Consider the following 16,856-nt stretch of genomic DNA (forward strand, 5'->3'; position numbering starts at 1 on the left):
CTAAAACCACATGCCTGGGCCATTGGATTACTAGTCCACTGCACCACTGGCCTCCATCTTTATATATTCTTCCAGTTTAAGTGAACATCTTCACACTTTCCTACATTATACTGTATCTACCATATATTTGCCTACACACTCAATCTTTGCACAATGTTCTTATGTCTTCTTCACAACTCATTTTCCTACCTATCTTGATCTCTGAATTTATCTAGCGTACCTTCACTCTTCTCATCTAAGTCATTGATGTAAATTGTAAAAGGTTGAGACCCCAGCACACACCCCTGCAGCACTCCACTGTCATCCTCTGCATATCAGACAAAGTCCTACTTATGCATACTGTGTTTTCTGTCAGCCAGCTGATCTGCTATTCATGCTAAAACATCACCCCTATGCCGTTACCTCTTATTTTCTACATAACCTTTGATGTGATAGCTTGAAAATCTAAGTATAATATATTAACCCTTCATCCGCAGAACATGTTGCTCCTTCAAAGAACTCCAATCAATTGATCAAACTTGATTTCCCTTTGGTGAAACCATGCTGACTCTTCCTTATTTCCTTGAGATGTTCTATGTGCCCACCTATAACCTATGATTGCTTGCTTCTAACATCTTTCCTATAACAGATTTCAAACTGGCCTATTGCTTCATGTTTTCAATTTCCCTCCCTTCTTTTGGGACTATATTTACTACTTCCCAGTTTAATTGAACCTTGCCAGAATGGAAAGAATTTTGCAAAATTTACACCAATGTATCTACTACCTCATTAAGCCTTTTAAGAATTAAGGATGAAGTCCATCGAGATGGGAAGACTTTTCAGCTCAGATTCCATCAATTTGTTGAATACCATTTCCACCACGATTGCAATTTCATGAACTTCCTCTCTTCTTTCCACTTCCTAATTTACAATTATTACTGAAATATTTTTGATTCATCCAAATCAAAGACATAAACAAAATGTTTGTTTATTTCATCTGCCATTTCCTTTTTATGTATTGTTAACTCCCCATTCTAACTCTCTAGGGAACCAGTGCTCACTTTACTTACTCTTTTCCTTTTTAAATACCTGTAGAAACTTTTGCTATCCATTTTACATTCCCAGCTAACCTCCTCTATAATATCTTGCTTTTTATTAAACTTTTAATTTTACTCTGCTGTGCCTATATTCTGACCAATAAATCATCTGACATGCCACACAGTCATAAGCTTTTTCCTTAAGTTTGATGTTTTCCCTAACTTCTTTACTTAATTATGGATGGTTGATCTACCCTTTTTCTTTTTTATAGTAGTCATACCCTTATTTTGAGTATTCTGAAATGTATCTTTAAATGTCTGGCACTGTGTCTTAATTGAATGATCCCATAGCTTGGGATATGCCATCACACATCAGCCGATCAGCTTTCATGCCAACATAATTACCTGTATTTAGTTTTAAATCACTATTCTTAGACCTAGTCTTCTTCTTTTCTAAACAAATGTAAATCTGAATCATATTCTGGCTGCTGCTACCTAGCAGTGCCCTAACTCTGAAACCTTCACATTCCAGAAACTAAATCCAACATAATCTGCTCTCTAGATAGTTCTCAAGTAGTACTGCTTCAGGAAACAATCTTTCAAGTAGTCTATGAACAGTTCACCCAGGCTGCCATTGCTGATCTGATTTTTCCATTTCATATGTAGATTAAAGTCATCTATGATTATTACAGTCATAAAGTCATAGTGTCAGACAGCACGGAAACAGACCCTTTGGTCCAACTAGTCCATGCCGTCCACATCACAAACTAAATTAGTTCCACCTGCCCTCACATGGCTCATATCTCCTTCGATAGTATTTCTTATCTAAATGTCTTTTAAACGTTGTAACTGTAACCACAAACTTTCTCTGAAGTTCATTCCACACACATGAAGCACATTGTTAAAAATGCCTCTTATGTCTTTTTTAATCCTTCTCTCACCTTAAAAGCATGACTCCCTAGTCTTGAAATCCCCCACCCTAGGGAAAAGACACTTGCCATTCAATTTATCTCTATGTCTCATTATTTTATAAACCTCTATAAGGTCGCCTCTCTACCTCCTATGCTCTAGTGAAAATAGTCCTAGTCTATCCAGCCTGTCCTTGTAACTCCCAGCAACATCCTGGTAAATCTCTTCTGAACCCTCTACAGCTTAATAATATTGTTCTTATAACAGGGTGCCCAGAACTGAACACAGTACTTCAGAAGAGGTGCCACAAGTGCCACCCTTGATTGACAATGCTAGCTCTCAACCTCTTTCTAGCTTCCAAGTTTTTCATATACTCCTCAATATTTAGGACCTAATCTTTTCCATTCAGAAGTCACATCCCTGAGAAAAACCCAATATGTTTGGCAACATTTGTGGAAACAAAGCAGAGTTAATGCTATGGATCCAGTGATCCTGCTTCAGAACTGGTTATCTGTAATGGCTGTTGGATTAAATTTATTCATTTAATTTAGTATCATAAGTCCACTTGAAAATATTATAATCGGTTCCCCAATCCAAATCATTTATAGAGAATTTAAAGAGTTGTGAACCTCGCACTAATCCTTGTACCCTACAAATAACAGCCTTTCATCCTGAAAACGATCCTTTTTGGTTTTAATCTCTTCCTATCTATTAGCCAACACTCAATTCATGCTTTTACATTTCCATGTGCTCTAAATGCATTTACTAACTTTCTGCATGGGACTTTATCAAAACTCTTCTGAAAATTCAAATACACCACATTCACTAGTTCTCCTTTGTTTTGCTATAAGCAAAATCCTCAAAAATCTCCAACAAACTTGCAAAAATGTACTGTGCTCATTGGCATAAAAATTTGAGTCTTGCATTCAAATATTCCATTGAATATTTGATATGATAAAACCTTGCAATATACCTGGAAATATGCTGCTACTGTATGATATACTCAATGGTATCAGTGCGATATTGGGGGAGCACATTTGAGTAAGGATTTTGTAACACTACTGGACATAAGGTTAGAAAGAGGTCATTATCATTTATCTCTTGAGAATGGTATTTATTCATTATTATGAGTTTCTGACATCGGCCTTCTTGAGACTGATCAGCCCAATCCATGGCCTAAAAGTCTTTGACTTGATGGAGCAGGAAGCCTTTTAGATATTTAGGTTTAGAGTGCAGGATTTGCTTCCTTTGCTTTTCCATCATTGCTTATCATTAAAGGTGTTGTGATTAAATGTATGCAGCTTGACGGATAAATTGTCATATTTTGAATAATTGGCAGTAAAACCTTTACATTCATATCAATGGTAATGTTGTTCAGAGAGAGCTTCATTGAAAAGGTTTCCTTGTTCTCCCCTGGAATATTTCACTTTTGAATTGAGAAAATAGGACGTTTTTGATTATCCAAATGTAATAGAGTCCATCAAAGTTGAATTTCTGGAATATTGCCTGAATGCTTTTAAATGTGGCTTCACGATTCTTTGATGTTCCTCCTATTCATTCCAGAGGATACAGTGGAGGCATTGCTGATGGATTCCTCTAGTGCTTTTATATGACATTTACGTGTCTCCACAGGAATTAGGGACAGACAATAAACACTGGCACAGTTAACAAAGCCCAAATCCCATGAATGAATTTAATAGAAACGCAGTTCAGGTTTCACTGCAGTACAGGATTATGGTGTAAACAACTGCCTCGCATACTGCAAGTTTTATTGATTCAGAAAGACATTTGCTTTCAAACATTTGCAGCTGTAGTTTGAATAAGGCTGAGCTGACATAGCTGATCCAGTGCTGAATCTCTCTGTCAAAGATAACCCTTTGAGAGAGCTGATTTCCAAAATATGGAAAGTATTTAGCATAATCCACTCTCCTTCAACAGATACGGGTAAGGGGTGGAATAGTTGGCTGATAAAGTGTGATTTGATATGTAGGTTTCGTTTTTGCAACATCCACGGATATGTCAAGTTTCTTGAACGTAGAATTGAAGAGACTGAAAGTGGCTTTCAAAATTTGATCCTGAGTTTGCAAAAACACTGCAGTCATCTGCAACCTGCAGATTATGTACAGTATATTTATGATGGCAAGTTTAGTTTTGGCACTAAGCGAACTGAGGCTAAAGAATTTTCCAATCAGGCAGTATTTAATACTGACTCCAGAGGCTAGTTGACCTTTGATGAGGTAAATAGCCACTGTTGGACAGACTGTAAATTTTATGGGGTTTTTTTGAACGCAGTTCAGATTTTGAAGGCATCGGTCTCAAATCTTCCTCTCAAGACAGTTGCAATCATATCATCACGAAGCAATTGCAGGAGTGTGATTAATTTCTTTTAGAAATCCAAATATTTGGAGCATGCAAGCAAAGATTTTGGAACATTAATAGGCAGAAGGTTAAAAACAATAACCCTATGATTATAAACAAAGCAGGGAATCAAACATGTGAAGTACAAGAATAAATAAGAGGGAAAATTGAATCATGGAGCTTGCTCGACCACATCTAGAACCTAATTGATCTTATCGATGGAGAAAACAAATGAGCCTAGTAAGTAAATATATAATTCTTCCTAATGAAATGAGTGAGCATATTTTATTACTTTATTTTCTAATTGAATTGAAAGCTTGAAGACAAATAACTCATGCAATTTGCAGCTGATAATTAGACTTAAATTAATTTTGTACTTGGAAAGCTAACATAATACAAGGTTGTTTACCTCTAGAAGACTTTCAAAAAATGACCATTTCTCTAACTACAAAATGCAATTAATTCTAACCTGAACAAATTGGGAATGCTTATATTTAGCCAGAAAATTAGCTTATACAGGACACTTTTTCAGTCATATGTGAAAATAGAATTAAATAAATGCTTCATCTACCATACTCAAGAAACTCTCTGATTTATTTTAAGCAGTCCACCAAAGTTTCATCAAGCCTCAAATTTTAACAGTGTTTTTGGGACATGAACCTTTGCTCCGATCTGCGTCCAAAGTAAACCTCCCCTCCTGCCCCTTCTAATTGAAACTTACAGAATACTGAGAGACCATGATAGGGAGAATATGCTTTAAATGGAGAATATAGTTCCTAGTCTCTCCTACTGGTGGAAACAAGGGCATAGCCTTAGAGTGAGGGGACAACCCTTTGGAACAGAGATCAGGAGGAATTTCTTCAGACCGAAGGTGGTTAATCTGTGGAAATCATTGCTACAGAGGGCAGTCCCAGTCATATAAATGAGTGGATTATTAAGGGGATCAAGGATTACAGTGAGGAGGTAGGAGAATGGCATTAGGAAACCCACCAATCATGATTGAATGGTAGAGCAGTCTTGATGGGCCAAATGGCCAAATTCTTCTTCTATATTTTATAGTCTTATGGTCAGATGATGAGATGTCAGTCATTGTAGACTTTCTCCTTTTTTATTTTGCTTTTCATATAGTGTTATGAAGGGACCTTTCCAAATCTGATTTTAATTCAAAACAAACAGAATAAAATAAAAGCATCTCTTCCTTCTAATCATAGTATAAAGGGTTAGCTACAATTAAGCAGTGCAGCAATGTACAGGATTGCACAATATGATGCAGTGTCACATAATACGGCCTCTTTTTGCACAGTAAGGAGTGTATAAAAAAAAGTTTCTATAATATTGCCTTCTGTTGAACAATCCCATAAGATATAGCCATTGCAATATTTTACCTTCCTCAGTGGTCTCTATAAATATTCGCTAATACTTTAACCAGATCAAGAATATGTTATGGTAGCAACACATGAAAGAAAAGCTATGGAAATGTTTCAAACTTGACTGGAAAATTTTAAGCAGTTTGGAGGTTTCAACCAAGCAGACATGTAGCTGAATTGGTATTAGAAGTTTTCTAGATATTGTACTGTGCTGCACCTCGCTGCAGATCATATTTGATTATTTAGATTTTTTTTTGATTAGATTAGATTATGTGATTGGTGGCTTTGTAGACAATGTTCCAGTCAGGTAGGGGATTGATGAGGAAATAGCCATGAACAATAAAGTTATAAATGCACTTAATGCTGACCTCAGTCTGATAAAGAACACTATTGTCAAGCAGGATAAATTTAACAAGCTTACAACAAGAATAACACGTTGATGTAAGTACAAGTGACCTATACAGAATTAAATAAAAATATGACAATGGAAGTTTGTAAAATTAACTCATCAGAAATAAATGTCATTCAATTGTAACTGGTCTGACAGTCAGAAAGCAAGTTAATCTATTGGTGAAATACTTGATGAACAGTCTTAACGCATATTAAAGTGCACAAAATAACACTATTTCTTTGTTTGATACAGCTTGCTAGTAAAAGGATAAATCCATATCAAGAGGTCAGCTTAACCCAGTTGATAAAGGCAAGGGCTCAATATGCACATTAGATTGATACTAAGCAAAAGAAATCAAAAGTATTTTATTAAAACGTAAATTGGAATACAGATGACCTTTGTACAGAATTCAAAATGTTAAGGGGTGTCTCTGATGTAGATAAGCAAGCCATGAAGATTTACTAAGCAATTGTGATTGAAGGTTTTCACAGACTTAATATGTTAGGATTAAAAGCTGAAGAACTGCATGATACACAAAACATATTAGAAGAGAAACTCTAACAGATTTTTATTCATTGGCTGGATTTCTTCGCATTTAGACAGAAGCCTTTTGAATCTATGGAGCACTTTGAGAGCAGATGCAGAAAAAGAGGTGAATTATTTGATTTTTCACATGAGGAGCTAGCAAGCAACATTGTCAAATTGTTGATTGCATCCATTCCTGTGGAATCTATCCAGAAAGATTAGCTTGACAAACCAAAGATTTATAGCACAAAGGGTTTCTGAAGGATGCACAGAAGTATAAAATGATGCTCACAGGTTGATGAAGCTTAGAGTTTCTAAATACAAACTTGAAGTTTGACACAATCACTAGCAAGAATATATGAAAGGTGTGGCCTTCTGCTTTGTAAAGGAAATGCATAGTTTTAAATCAATGTTGCAAGGCACATAGCAGAAAAATCCTTCGAAATAGCCAGTGCATTGGATCCAAATCTGGTGCAGTGACAAAGAACTGTCCACTCACCCAAACAGCCCTTGCTCCTAAAGTATCTTTAAGCGACAGTGAAGATTCTCTGGTATCCCAAAACAGCTGCATACATGAAGTGATCAAGCAAGATGTTATAATACCCAACACAAGATAAAGAGTGGTGAACACATTCTTCACATTGTTAATATTATGAAAAAAATCTCAATGCTATCACTTCAGTGTTTGAAAAAATTCAATTTATCCAGCCTCAGAAAACTGATGATCTTTTGTTATTTGCCAAGATTAACAGAGGTATAAATAGTAATATATTACACCAGAATACTCTAAGATCAATGTACTACCACCAGAAGATTAAGGTCCTTGTGGAAACCATGATAAAACTTACAATCGTAAAACATACAACATACAATGGTTCACCAATTCTTTGTGCAAGATTAATTGTGCTAAAGTGTAAGCACAAACAATCTGTGAAGCTCAGGAATAATGCCTATATCTCAAATTCATGTACCTTTAGCATATAAATAACCAGAACATTTTGAAAGAAAAAGGCAGTTTCAAGGAAGCTGCAACATTGCATTCGAAGGAGAATGCCAACTCACATCCATTGACCCAAAATGTAAGCGCACATAGCAGGTCGGGCAGCATCTGTGGAGAGAAAGTAGAGCTAACATTTTGGGTCTAGTCACCCCTCTTCAGAACTGGACATCCTACCCCAACCACAGCGCAGGTCCATAATATTACTGAGAGTTTATGTACATCACCATATACTGGTTCTCAAAGTTGGATCCACAGTACGTTTTCAAGGGGAGGAATTACTGGCAGAATCTCTGAGAATGTAGAGACACACCAATTTTCTTTACATGTGATACACGATGACACTGTTGGACCATCAATTGTGCAGCAAAGCAGTCTGGTGCTGCTGTTCTCTGCCTGTTATTGACAGATTTTGTTGCCTGCCTGCACATATATTTTATTGATTCTGATTTTTAGCAAACAATGTTTCCCCATAATATCTTTAATGAGGATTTAATCAAATATATATCTTTTTGTACTCAGCCACATCTTCAAAATTTTCCACTAATTTCTTAGGTCACATGCAATATTAAGTATTGTTCCAATTTTCCTCAGACCTTCATCTTCATGAGGTATTAATAAGGAGGCCTTATATCTACTTCTATTCAAGACCTACTAGGTTGGAATAGAGTCAGAACATACAGCTGGAAAGTAACACTACTGTAGCTGTACTGTAAGATCCTACTGCTAGAACATTCTCATAAATTTGTTTACTGAAGTTTGAGAAATTACACCGGACATACAAATATTGCAGATTCATACAGTATACAAGAGGCACTTCAGCCCATTGAGTCTGCGCCAACCAAGTTATACCAATTCCACTTCCCAGTACTTGACTTATAGCCTTGATTGTTAAGATATTTTGAGTGCTCATTCACATACTTTTTAAAGTTTGTGAGATTTCCTGCTTCTCCTGCCCTCCCAAACAGTGAATTCCAGATTCCCACCACTCTCTGCATGAAAACATTTTTCCTCAAATCCCCATTAAACCTCCAGCCTTTGTCTTAATATTATGCCCTCTTGTTATTGACCCTTCAACTAAGGGGTACCGCTGTTTTTATCTACTCTGTTAATGCTCCTCATAATCTTGTATAACTCGGTCAGATATTCATCTGTACAATATTATTGCACATTCAAGATAGATTCAAAACTAGCAAGACCACATGAACGTAAATTAATTATAACAGCCCTGCAATCTTATCCATTCACCAATAACTGCAAGATATAACCATACATGTAATCATAAATGGAAGATCAGACTGCTTTGATTTCAGCCATCTCCTTTTGTTGTGATAGGCATTGACAATTTCTAATTGCAGTTGCTAGATTCCATGAATAATCATTTCTTCCATCTGCTTTTTCCAATAGAGGAATGGGTACTCCTTTGACAGGACCTCATCATCCTGTAAACATTTATCTTAATATAAATTATGCAAGTGGTTATAAAATTATTTGTTTGAGTTATGATGATAAAGCCAGTCCTCACATTACCCAATCTTCACAAGCTTCCAGAACTTTCACACTGTAGCTTCGAAATTGCTGGGAACGTTCTGCATGTTGATATTTCAGGAATTCTGCAATTATCGGAATGGCAACCCCATTTTGGAAATCTTCATAATTCATGCTAACACAGTGCAAGTATGAAGCATGAACTGGAGGCGTTAATGGTGTAAAAATGGCTACAAATGATATGATTTATTTCACTAATTGTCATGAAATGATGTAACTTGGATTGTATCTAGATATACTAAAGTAAGTGATAATGCATTGATTAGAAACTTAATATGACTCATTAAACAATATGCTTGAAAACCTATTATTTCTTGGCAAGCTAACAGGTAAAAGAACAACATGCTTATAATACAAATATCTTCAGATGCATTCTACTGTGGTGTCCATTGCATAGAGTGTTATTCTACATTGAAAAGATAGCTTGCTGTGAGATGAATAGCAAAGATTTAAATTGCTCCTCATGGCCAAAATTCATCCTTTATAGAAGAGGTTAGCCATCAATTTGGCTTTTTGAAAGCTGTGACAGATATAGAAACTTTATGCTATTTTACATAAGGAAACTAATGCAGCAATGCAGGATTTGTTTACACAGCTGTTCAGGGATATGTAAAATTCATGGTTTTGACAGTTTTGTTAGCTTTCAAAAGCAGGTAATTTTTTTACTATAACTTTCATACAATAAGTGTTTTTGTTGATGGGCTAATTAGTTTTTTTGAGTTCTGATTATTGGGAGTGTTTTCTATTAATAAAGTAGATGCTCATTAATTAATTTGGTGTATGGGGTGAAAGGAATGAAATGTTGGTATGAGAGGGTTAGAAGCTAGGAACATTAAGGGGGTGCTGGTTAATGCGAGGAGCTTTTGCTTTGATCTGAAGTACTAATCAATATTTCTGTGAATGGAGGCTTCTCTTTGGCAATAGGCAATATACTCTTGGCCATCCCACCTATGCAGGGATGAAAATCTCACCTGCCTGCACTGCTGGGAGAGAAAAGGGATTGCAACATTTGCAATTTCCAACTCCATGATAAAAAAGTTTTCTACTTGTCTCAATCTAACAGACCTTTCAGAATGTTCCTATTCATGTTTGTCTGTTACATGTCAATTACAGGCTGTTGAAGGACATGAGCTCTCTTGAAATAGGAAGTCATAAGTTCTAAACCACTTTCCCATGACCAAACCATAGACTTCACCATGTACTACAAAATATGAGCAGCTAAACCTTAGCACATTAAAGAGTGGTAAGCTATTTGGGGTTTTAACTGTAACCTCGTCGAAGTGAGAGGTAGCTGAACTCTGACTCATTAAAAGACAGGAATTAACATTATCAGAAACAGCAGTGCAGGGTAACTGTTAATACTTAGTGCAATAATTAAAAGCCTGAAAGAGACAATTGAACAGAAGGAACATTCACACATTGACCTTTCCTGGAACCAGGCAACCCCTACGATGGGATAAGGGTTTTATTACTATATTATGATGACAATATTATTCCCATTCATTACTGTAAAAAAACACAAAGCAAAGTGAGAAGTGATGTAAAGCACTGAACATCTCAATGAGTTGATAACATATATAACAGATGTAAGGACAATGACACCAGAAGGTGTTAACTATAGTCAGGAGAAGAAGAATGGTGACCGGTCATCTCGAGATCTGGATCTGAATCAACACTGGTAATGACTGAAGCATTTGAACTGTGGTAATTTATGTAGAATTCAATCAATCAGGCATTTTGTGTACTAGTCTGAACAAATCACAGGAGTATTTCTGCTGGGGAGTGATTATTGTGAATTCAAAAAGTGGGGTTATGCCAAATTTTGTTTTGAATGCATTTTGTTCTTAGAATTCCTGAAGTCTGTGACCTATGGCAGGAGTAGATGGATGGGAATGAAAACCTTTATGCTGTTGACAATGGTTATGTAGTGGAGAAAGTGAGATGCTGGAGATCAGAGCTGAAAATGTGTTGCTGGAAAAGCGCAGCAGGTCAGGCAGCATCCACGGAGCAGGAGAATCGACATTTTGGGCATGAGCCCTTCTTCAGGAATGGTTATGTAGTCCAAAGGTCCCCTGGCTTTATCATTTAAATCATATTAAGATTGTCTGTACCAATTGACCTTGCTTTCCTAGCAAAACTATTGATTGACACAGCTTTGAAGTATGGCTGTACATAGTGTTTAGCTCTTTCTTATAACAGTTGGCCTTGAAAATGTTATTTCTCGTCAGAGTCAAATGGTTCTTAGTTTTCTGAAAGAAGCAGGCTGCAGCTTTTAGCACAGCACTCTGCTTTTAAAAATGTCTATGTTGGCCTTGCAAACCATGCTGGTGCATGTGACCAATTATCTGAATAACTGATCTATAATATACAAAACTGTCACTTTATACTATATTAGCACAGGTTACATAACTTTACACCCTCTAATTGTTAAGCTATTTGGAAATTTTGCAATTGCCGACATGGTAATTTCTTACATTAATGTAGTAGGATTTAAGGCAAAATGTGTGTGAATAGACTGCATTTCTGTATCTGATCAGGGAGTGTTACATGCCAGCAGTGTGTAGCTCCAATATCAATGTGAGGGATGCTATTATCAAAGACTGATAGTGTATTGAAAGACAAGCATTGCTCTCATATCCACACAGACACAAGTGCATGGACACACACAGCATTGTATTAGTCATTTAGAACCATGTACTTCAGTCATTTGTTTCTTTATTTCCTATGAATGAATGAAAACTTGGTGTGGTGAAATTCTGTGCACTGGGTTTGTCTTATGGTACTGGAATGGCAAAAAGGAAGTTGGTATTCTGATCAAACAATTGCATATGATATAAGAAGAGGAAGGTAGAAGAGGAAGAATTCGTCAACTCAGAATTTTAATAAATCTTTTGAAATTGTGCTTGACCTGTGAAAGACTTCTTCTGTGATTGTAAAACTGTCTCCAACGGTCCCCATGGGAAACTGATTAGCAAGGTTAGATCTCACAGAATACAGGGAGAACTAGCCATTTGAATACAGAACTGGCTCAAAGGTAGAAGTCAGAGGGTGGTGGTGGAGGGTTGTTTTTCAGACTGGAGGCCTGTGACCAGTGGAGTGCTACAAGGATCGGTGCTGGGTCCTCTACTTTTTCTCATTTACATAAATGATTTGGATGCGAGCATGAGAGGTACAGTTAGTAAGTTTGCAGATGACACCAAAATTGGAGATGTAGTGGACAGTGAAGAGGGTTACCTCAGATTACAACAGGATCTTGACCAGATCGGCTAGTGGAGTCGCAAGTAGGTAGGATAGTGAAGAAGGCGTTTGGTATGCTTTCCTTTATTGGTCAGAGTATTGGGTACAGGAGTTAGGAGATCATGTTGAGGCTGTACAGGACATTGGTTAGGCCACTGTTGGAATATTGCATGCAATTCTGGTCTCCTTCCTATCAAAAAGATGTTGTGAAACTTGAAAGGGTTCAGAAAAGATTTACCAGGATGTTGGCAGGGTTGGAGGATTTGAGCTATAGGGAGAGGCTGAACAGGCTGGGGCTGTTTTCCCTGGAGCGTCGGAGGCTGAGGGGTGACCTTATAGAGGTTCACAAAATCATGAGGGGCATGGATAGGGTAAATAGACAAAGTCTTTTCCTTGGGGTGGGGGAGTCCAGAACTGGAGATCATAGGTTTAAGGTGAGAGGGGAAAGATATAAAAGAGACCTCAGGGGCAACTTTTACACTCAGAGGGTGATACGTGTATGGAATAAGCTGCCAGAGGAAGTGGTGGAAGCTGGTACAATTGCAACATTTAAAAGGCATTTGGATGGGTATATGAATAGGAAGGGTTTGGAGGGATATGGGCTGGGTGCTGACAGGTGGGACTAGATTGGGTTGGGATATCTGGATTAGTGGTGGTGGAAGAGCACAGCAGTTCAGGCAGCATCCGAGGAGCAGTAAAATTGACGTTTTGAGCAAAAGCCCTCCAGATGAAGGGCTTTTGCCCAAAATGTCGATTTTACTGCTCCTTGGATGCTGCCTGAACTGCTGTGCTCTTCCAGCACCACTAATCCAGAATCTGGTTTCCAGCATCTGCAGTCATTGTTTTTACCTGGGTTGGGATATCTGGTCGGCTTTGATGGGTTGGACCGAAGAGTTTGTTTCCATGCTGTACATCTCTGTGACTCTATTACTCTAAGTATTAGGGAGAACAGTTTAGATGACAGCATGGATTTATTCAAGCTTAGCCTTGAAGAAGATATCCAGAGAAAACACATCTGGTGGTGACTTCAAACATAAGAATTATGTAATTGAAATCCAATTAAATGATCATAAACCAGGTAATAACTTAAATGACAGAGCCGTAGCACATAGAGAGCTATAAAGAATAAACTTCCTAAACAATTCACTACTAGAGAGAGGAAGTGAGATGTGAAAGCTGGCAACCAGAGTCGAAAAGTGTGGCGCTGGAAAATCGTAGCAGGTCAGGTAGCATGATGGAGGGCTTATGCCCGAAATGTCGACTCTCCTGCTTCTCGGATGCTGCCTGACCAGCTGTACTTTTCTAGTGCCACACAATTCCCCACTATAGCTGGAGTAGAGCAGACTTGCCAACTGCTCCAGATGTGCCAGCAAAACTATTGAAGGATTGATTTTCTGGACAGCAGGATTGCAAAGAAACCAGTTTCATTGTAAGCAGTCCTATTGCTTAATTATTTAATAGAGATGCACTATATTAAGTGGCAAAGCAATCAAATTGTTATGCGCCATTGATATCTAGGCAAAAATCTTTAAACCTATATGTGGATTTTGCAGTTCAAAAAAACAGCAGTTTGATTAATAAATGTTTGGTGATCCAGTTATAAAGGAATTTTCTGTTATTAAATTTTTAACAAATGAATTTCCATACTGAAACATATCATTTTACTGTAAATGCAGGTATATAACCATCTCAATTGCTGTAAAGGCATGTGGGTAATTATTTAATTTATGCAGTAAATATTATAATTTATGTAGTAAAAATATCATTATTATACAGTTGGGGAACTAAAACTAAATTATCCTGTTCTAAACTGTATTCCCTGCTGGAGCTCAATCTCAAGGCTGTGCTTGTACAAACCTAATAGTTATCTAATCTGTTATCTCCAACACCCATATAAATCTCCAATATTGGGGCAAGGGAGATATTTCATTATGAGACCCTTTTCTCTCACAGCTCAAACACAGCTGAAAATCCATTTGCAGACTGTTGTTGATTTCAGCAAGTCTGTGTCTTAACCACATCTCCCACATCCTGTTTGCTGCTTTCAAATTGAAATAGCAGTTGTTCAGTCAGGGTACCTCCTTTGATGCTTCAATTCTTCCACCACAAGGACTCTGCACATGGGACTGCACCAAAATTAAATTTACATTCAGAGATATGAACAAAAAAGACCAATTACATAATGTAAAATGATTACTATAATACCAAGGAAAATAACACATTGGCTTACAATATATCTGAATATCATGATTCATTTGTGCACAAGAAAATCACGTCTATATCCGGTATAACATAAGACAAATTTCTGTAGTGAAATAAAATTTGTCACATTGAATTGCATTTTCTATGATCTGCATATTTCTTCAACAATGACAATGTGCTATTTAGGGAGGTAACATTTCACAGGACACTAGGGTATTATAGACACATGCAGTAAAACTGAAAGAGTCTCATAGACAGTATAAACAAGGTCCCACTGCATTAAAACAGTTGAATTCGTTTTCATTTTTCCTGTTACAGATTTTGACCCACGTCATATTTTTGCAATATGCTAACATTTAAAAACTAAATTAGGTCAAGGCAATAGTAATTACACCAAAATATTGGCAATATTCAATGCTCCATCAGTTTTTTAAAAACCCTTGTGTTAATTTTTCCAATGGTAAAGAAGTCACTTTTTAAAAAACTTAACGTGATAGACTCTCAATATGTTCTAATTAACATGGCCTAGGCAAGTCTATAAATTTGGAACAAATAATGGCAGCAGAGAACACTTAAGCCTTTTCCTCATCACTGATACATACATTGACAAATATGGATGAGAGTTCTGAAAATAAAGGCACAGTTTGGCTTTCCTTTTAATGATATCATTTGATTCACTTGACTGGTTATAGCCTTCTACCTACCAGGGAATGATTCCCTAATACGTAGCTCATGTCCCGTATTTAAGCAAATAAGTAGCTGTTAAAAAAAGAATTTTCACACAAACCTTATTGCTGAAACAATTTGTCGCAAAAAACTCGTTGTCACCACATTGGTTACTAGTATGTTGGTCAGTTAGTTTTGAGCTTACAGGACAATGTGATTTTGCTTTTAAGATTATGAAATTTTAAGGTAGATTTTTGAATTATGTGTTCTAACACCTTTACGAAATGTTTTTGATCAGATTTGAGCATCAACCAGCTATGAGGTATTTTTGAACAAAAGTATTGAAAAATACATAAGTTCTATTCCTTGTGTATGCAGCTCTATTTGGGAGCATGAATTTTCGAATTCTTCCCTCTTTGTTTAAACATGTACATATCACCTGTCCTACAATCCTTCAGGACTATGCATTTATCTCACCTTTGCCACTTGTACAACTTCCATATTTTGTCTCAACATTGCTGTCTTGTCTTAAACTACTGAAGCCCTCAGCTCTGAAAACCAATTCCAAAACCTCTGTTAAGTCCTCCATGAACATCTTCAGAACTTCCTTTCTGATGAAATTTTTAATCACCACCACCCCAACCAAAACCTAAGACTTGGTGTCAGTTGGCTTGGTATCAATATGTATCACTGTTACTGTGCAGCATGTTGGGAGGTTTTCCTGTGGTACATATTCTATGTAAAGGCAAGTTCTTGATGTTTCTGCTGACACCATTCAATTGTGCGAACAATCAAGTCCCACTATTTCACATAAATGTGAAACGAGCCAATTAAGATAATAAAGTTGCCTGACTGACGGGTATTCAGGACAAAAATAATTCACAACGGGTTTTATAATTACTAGGAAAATAACTCTCTTTATTTGAAAGCAAGTTATTCTTTAACAAATAGCAAAGTAAAATGGATCATGCATACTGCAGTGTAATTTAAGCTATGTCCTTTAAAACCTCAAACATACACACATTCATTCTGGAATAAAGCAACCAAAAATATATGGGGGGGGGGGGGGGGTGGGGGGGGGAGGGTTGACACAAATGTTATGGGTCAAAAATATAGACAGCCAAAGACAAATTCTGTAGTTCAAGAGTCCAGAACAAAAGAATGAGCTAAGTTGTTTCTCACAATTGTTTTGTTGATTTTTTTAGTGATGGTGAAAGGATGTTGTAGCAGAGTCATGGCCAATCTTTGATTCAATGGTTGATCAGGTAGACCTAGGTCTTTTCTTGTATTAAAACTCCTGCTTTTCAGAGATTTCAAGTTTTGTCTTTTTCATTTACAGAGAGCAATGATAAGAGATATTTCTTGCTTGCAGACTTCTGGTCATCTCTGGGTGCACTGCACTCACAGCTCTGTAACAAATTGGAACTTAACAAATCTGAAGGCTGGCTTTAGGCACTTTTCCTTTAATTTAAGGACTCTTGGCTCTGTCTGAAAGTATCTATCTCTGCCCTCTGAAAAGATACTTAAAGTATATATCACAAAATCCTGCTTGCTTTTTGAGTTAAAAAAAACCCCTGAAACTTTTTAACTACACAGCAGTTTCCAAATTCCATATTCAGTTTATAGCCCAAAAGGAAACA

This window comes from Chiloscyllium punctatum, chromosome 4 (genome assembly GCF_047496795.1).
Source record: "Chiloscyllium punctatum isolate Juve2018m chromosome 4, sChiPun1.3, whole genome shotgun sequence".
Lineage (NCBI taxonomy): Eukaryota > Metazoa > Chordata > Chondrichthyes > Orectolobiformes > Hemiscylliidae > Chiloscyllium > Chiloscyllium punctatum.